The sequence below is a fragment of the Octodon degus genome, unplaced genomic scaffold (genome assembly GCF_000260255.1).
Source record: "Octodon degus isolate 3935 unplaced genomic scaffold, OctDeg1.0 scaffold00263, whole genome shotgun sequence".
Classification (NCBI taxonomy): domain Eukaryota; kingdom Metazoa; phylum Chordata; class Mammalia; order Rodentia; family Octodontidae; genus Octodon; species Octodon degus.
In genome coordinates, this window is record NW_004524839.1 from 1,638,130 (window position 1) to 1,643,910 (window position 5,781).

Here is a 5,781-nt window from a genome sequence, read left to right on the forward strand (position 1 = left end):
TATAGAAAAAGATCAACGTTTTGAAAAATATGCTCCATGATGGCTAAAAACAATTTAGCTCCTCCCAAAGATCTCGAATCAGAGTGATCAAAAAGCAAGGGAAGAATACTCTAACAACATGAGATCAATATTGGAATTTATTACCTTAGACATTATTTGAAGTAAATCTGTCGGAGTTTTTTTTTTTTTTTTTTTTTTGTATTGTCTATTTTAAGGAGAGAAGAATAATAAAAGTGATACAGAATTTCAAAACATGATGATAGGAAATTAACAATAATTATTATATTACATATTGTTATCTTAAAAGTAGTTGCTCAGATTACCAGATAGAGTCATGTAAAATTGATCAGACAGCATAAGCACTAACAGTTCCTCTCAATGAACTAATAGAAATTAGTACTACAAGTATCCTACATACATATCTTTTTTCCTTTCTCTTCTTTTCTCTTCTAACCCATCCCAGTTGTTCTTTCTGTTTGACCAGTTTTTTTTTTCTTTTACAATACCTACTGTACCTTTTGGTCTTATTTACTCTTTTTTTTTTTTATCTTCCTAGGTTATCTCATCTAGATCTAAGACTTTTAAGTATTGTATAAAAGCTGGCCCTATCACTTCTCTACTGAGAAGACTTAGTATCTAAAAGCTATCCCAAAACTCCAGCTTCACACATCCAAATGACTATGCTATCTGTCTACTTGTACATCTAAGAGACACCTCAAACCCAATATGTTCACAATTCAGGTCTTAATAATCAACCCTCAGGCCAGGGAGATAGCTCGGCAGGCTAAGCGCCTTCCTGACAAGTAAAAGACTGGGTTTGATGGTAATAAAAACTGCCATAAACTTTAGGGAAAATATCTGAAAACACTTACTAAATTTTATTTTATTTATTTTTTTGCGGTACCAGGGATTAAACTCAGGACCTTGTGCTTGCCAGGCAAGTGCTTATTCTACTGAGCTATCTCCCTGGCACCCTTACTTACTGAATTTTAAATGTTGGATCCTGTTACCTAGAGATTCAGATTCTTGTAATTTTTCCTAAAAATACCTATCTCAAGAAATGAGGAAACTAGGGCAGGCCAAATAACTCAGCAGATTAAAGCACCTGCTTAGGCAGACACAGGGGCTGAGAGTTTGATCCCCGGGCCTACCATGCCAGCCCTGCCCCCAGAACAGGCTGAGAGGGCGACTGAGACTGGGCATGATGGCACACACCTGTAATCCCAGCACCTGGGAGGCTGTAAACAAGAAGATCACTACGTGTCCATCCTACACAATGAGACCCTGTAGACCCTATAGATTCTGTCCTAAAATTAAAAAAAGAAGTAAGGAAAATAAAGTAAATTACAATGAATAAGGAAACAAAATTTCCTAATTTTGGAAGAGAGAAAACCTACACATTTAAGAAGTAAATACTAAACACAACAAAGAAACAGAAAAACAGAATGAAATAAAGTATCTGAAAATTAATAACAAAAGAAAAAAAACTTGTAGACAGCAAGAAAAGAATGACGCCTTCCTAGCTTGAGCAAAAGTTTTAGAATGACAATGATTTCTCATCAGAAACCTTACTGCCAGATGGACATAACACAATAGCTTCTAAAAACTAAAAGAAAAGAGCTGTCAACACAAAACTCTATGGCATAATGTCCTTCAGGAATGAATGGGAAACCAAGACATTTTCAGATGAAGGAAACTAAAAACATACATCACCAGCAAACCTACCCTTAAAAAGTTTACAAACTAGAAGCTAGTAATAGGAAGAATATTAGAATACAACAAAGAAGAGTGAAAAGATCTAAGTACAAACGCAATAGACTTTATTTCTGTTCTTAAGTATTGTATATTATATTTGAAAGTTTCAGCAAAAATTATACAATTGTGTTGTATGGTTCCCAGTGTATGTACAAAGGATGTTTAAAACAATTACAGCCAATCATGGTGGTACATGTCTGTAATCTCAGAGCTTTGGGAGACTGAGATAGTAGGATAACAAATTCAAGCCCAACCTGGACAAATTAGTGATTTAGTGACACCATGTCTCCTAAATAAAGACTGAACAAGTGAATAAATGAATAAGTGAATGAGTGAATGAATGATAGAAGAGGGCTACTGTATTAGTTATTTTTCTCCTTGCTGAGACAAAATACCCAACACTCAATGTTAAAGGAGGAAAGGCTCATTCTAGGTCAGTTTATAGAGATTTCAGTTCATAGTTGGTTGGCTCAAAGGCAGTATGGCATGGGAGAGGGGCATCACAGAGGAGAGACAGTTCATGACAAGGACAAGACAGCAAAAGCCCTGGCCTGCCATGCCAGCCCCGCCCCTGGGATGCACTGAGATGGCAATTGAGACTGGGTGTGGTGGCATGCACCTGTAGTACCAGCTCTTGGGAGGCTGTAAACAGGCAGATCACTACAACTCCAATCTAGTAGTGGGACCCTGAACATCCTGTAGACCATTCCCTAAAATACAAAAAAAAAAAGAAAAGAAAAAGAAAAAGAAAGAAAAAAAAAGGCAGCAAAAGCAAGCAACAAGCAACAAACTACAAGTAAGTATCAGCAAGCCTTTCTGTCCCTTATATTGTAGCCAGGCTGTCTGCCCTTAGGGTGGACAGTACTCATTTGCTTAATCCTAGCATTGCACCATGAATCAGTCACACACTCTAGATACAGCCACCTCTGAGAAAAATCGCACCTATGACTGCACAAGGCTTTGAGGGGATATCAAGACACAAGCTTGGTGTAAATTTTCTGGGTCCAACTCCCCAGCACCAAAACAAAACAAAAAGGGATAGTTGGATAATTGTACTACTGATTTCTACTGATCTATTGAAAGGAACAGCTACAGATTAATTTTTTGTCTTTCTTTTTATTTTACCAATTTTTGACCAATTTTGCATGCTTATATCTGGTAATCTGAACAACTAATTTGAAGACAACAATATGCAATATAACAACTATTGTAGAATTACTATCATTTTGTTTGAAGAAACTGTGGCTTGTAATTTCTTTTTTACTATTTTTTTTTTTGGGGGGGGGACCGGGGATTGAACTCAGGCCCTTGCACTTGCCAGGGAAGCGCTTATTCCACTGAGGCATCTCCCCGGCCCTATTTTCTTTTCAAAAAATAAGGGCTGGGGATATATAGCTCAGCAGAATAAGTAACTGCCTGGCAAGTGCAGAGTACCAAGTTCGGCACTACAAAAAGAAAAAAATAAATAAATAATAAAGGGGTGGGTATGTAGCTCAGTGCAAAGGCCATGGGTTCAATCCCCAGTACCACATACACACACACACACACACACACACACACACACACAATCACTACAGGCCCTATTAAAGTCAAAAGGTTAATAAGCGATCACACATACAAATAAAATTTGACAACTTAAAAGAAATAGATCAATTTCTTGGAAATCATAAAGTACTATAACATCCACAACATGAAATAGATAATTCTAATAGCCTAGATGATTTCACTAGAGAATTGAACTAAACATTTCTGTGTTTCATACTAGGGATTGAATTTAGGGGCTTCCACAGATTTATATCCCCAGCTCTTTTAATTTATTTTTTAATTATGAAACAGTGTCTAGCATTGCCTAAAAAGGACTTAAACTTATGTATAATCCTCCTGCCTGAGTGTCCCAAACTTCTGGTATTACAGACATGAGCCACCATGCCACCTTAAACTAAATGTTTAAAGAACATTGCACATCAGTTCTACACTTATCTCTTTCTCAAAAATACAAGAGGCAGGAACATACCAACTCATTACACTTTTACTGTGATACCAATACCATTCAAAAACAGTTTAAAAAAAGAAATTTACAGGTAAATATCACTCACGATGGAAGCAAAATCCTTAGCAAGATATTGAACCGTTTTTAGCAATATATAAAAGTATTATATACTATGAGCAAATGAGTTTTATTACAGGGATGCAAAGCTGGTTCCAAAACACCAACTCATATGGTTCACCATCTATATCTAGCTAGGCTAAGGAATAAACACACACACACACACACACACACACACACACACACAACATTATAGCTAATAAACAAGCTCAAAGTCACATGATATAAGATCAACAACAAAAATCAACTTCATTTCTGTACACCTACAAGGATCAATCTGAAAGTAAATTTAACAATTCAATTTACCAAAGCATCAACAAGAATAAAGAAAATAAATTTTACCAAAAAGTGTACAAGCTTTTTTCACATAAAACCATAAAACATCTGAAAAAACTTAAAGACCTAAACAGAAAGATATCCCTCATTCATCAATGACATTGTTAAAATACCAATTCCTCTCAGATTAATCCACAGAATCAATATAATCCCTTCCAAAATCAAGCAGGACAGTTAATGTATCAGGCCCAAGTAAGCTATCATTTGAAAACCTTGCTTGTAAGTCTGGCCGATGGCTAGTACCTGTGAATTTGGATTTGGGATGAGTTTCCACCACCCTGACAAGACTAGCTCAATTCTCTTAAGGTTTATGATGAATAAGACATTTCCTCCTAGGCTACACAATGAGTTCAAGGACAGCCTGAATTACACAGCAAGATCCTGTCTCAAAATATCAAAAGAAAAAAAAAATGGTTGTTTGTTTGTTTGTTTTTTTGAAGGGCCTGAGTTCAATCCCCGGTTCCGCAAAAAAAAAAAAAAAAAAAAAAATGCCGGGGAGATGGCTCAGTGGAATAAGCCTTCCCTGTTTGCTTTTTTGTTGCAGATGGTGGCGCTGCTGCTGCAGATTAAACCCATATCTTCATGCTGAGCTACATCCCCACCCCTTTTGCTTTAAAAACAAATTTTTTAGAAGACTAGAAAAAAATACTTTTTTTTTTTTTTTTTTTGGCGGAACCGGGGATTGAACTCAGGCTCCTGCGCTTGCCAGGCAAGCGCTTATTCCACTGAGCCATCTCCCTAGCCCCTATTATCTTAGTCATGCATTACACAAACAAAATCTTTAGATACACCATAAAATTAAGCACATCTAAGAAAATAAAACAGGGAAAATTAGTCCAAACACAGCAGATTCTGTATTCTGATCAACTATTTTTGTACCCTATTTGTAACATAAATAAAATTGTACTGCAAATATTTTTAAACAAAAACATTTTGTTTGGAATCATGGTAAACCAAGGTAAGTATTTTGGGAGGAGACATCTTGGATTTGTAACTTAAACTAGAAAACATTCCATTTTTAGTCTATTTTAGACTATTCAAAGAATCCCAAAATAGTTATACAGGTTTCCTTAGCACATTAATAAAAGGATATAAAGACCAATAAAAAGTGAAACAAAAGGTCATTAGCAAGATAGATAATCCTTGATAAGTAAACTTGTAAATACAGTAGAGTATACAAAATATCACATAGTGATAGGATGCCAAGAAAAAACAATTTTTTTGAGACAAGTTCTTGCTAAATCATTCAATTGCTCTGGCTGGATTCAAACTTGTGATTCTCCTGCCTCAGCCTCCCAGGGGGTTCGAATTACAGGTTTATGTGCCCTCCTTTGCTATTCCAAGTGGGCTTTTGCGTGAGACGTGAGGAAGCTGTGTGTGGGGACACATATTCCAAAAACCTCAGTGACCTCGTGGCGCAATGGTAGCGCATCTGACTCCAAAAACTTCAGTGCCCTAGTGACCACATAAAACTCATTACTCCGAGACACCATCTTGATCTGAGATCAAGCAGTACAACATGTCTAAACATGACTGACCTCACAACATGACTAGCTGTGGAAGTCCAAAAATAAACTAATCAC

At 36.4% G+C, this 5,781-nt stretch overlaps 1 pseudogene; it reads left to right on the forward strand.

Moving 5' to 3' along the window:
* The first annotated feature begins 5,143 nt into the window (after positions 1–5,143).
* Positions 5,144–5,781, forward strand: part of LOC101590965 — a 19,648-nt pseudogene continuing 19,010 nt past the window's right edge.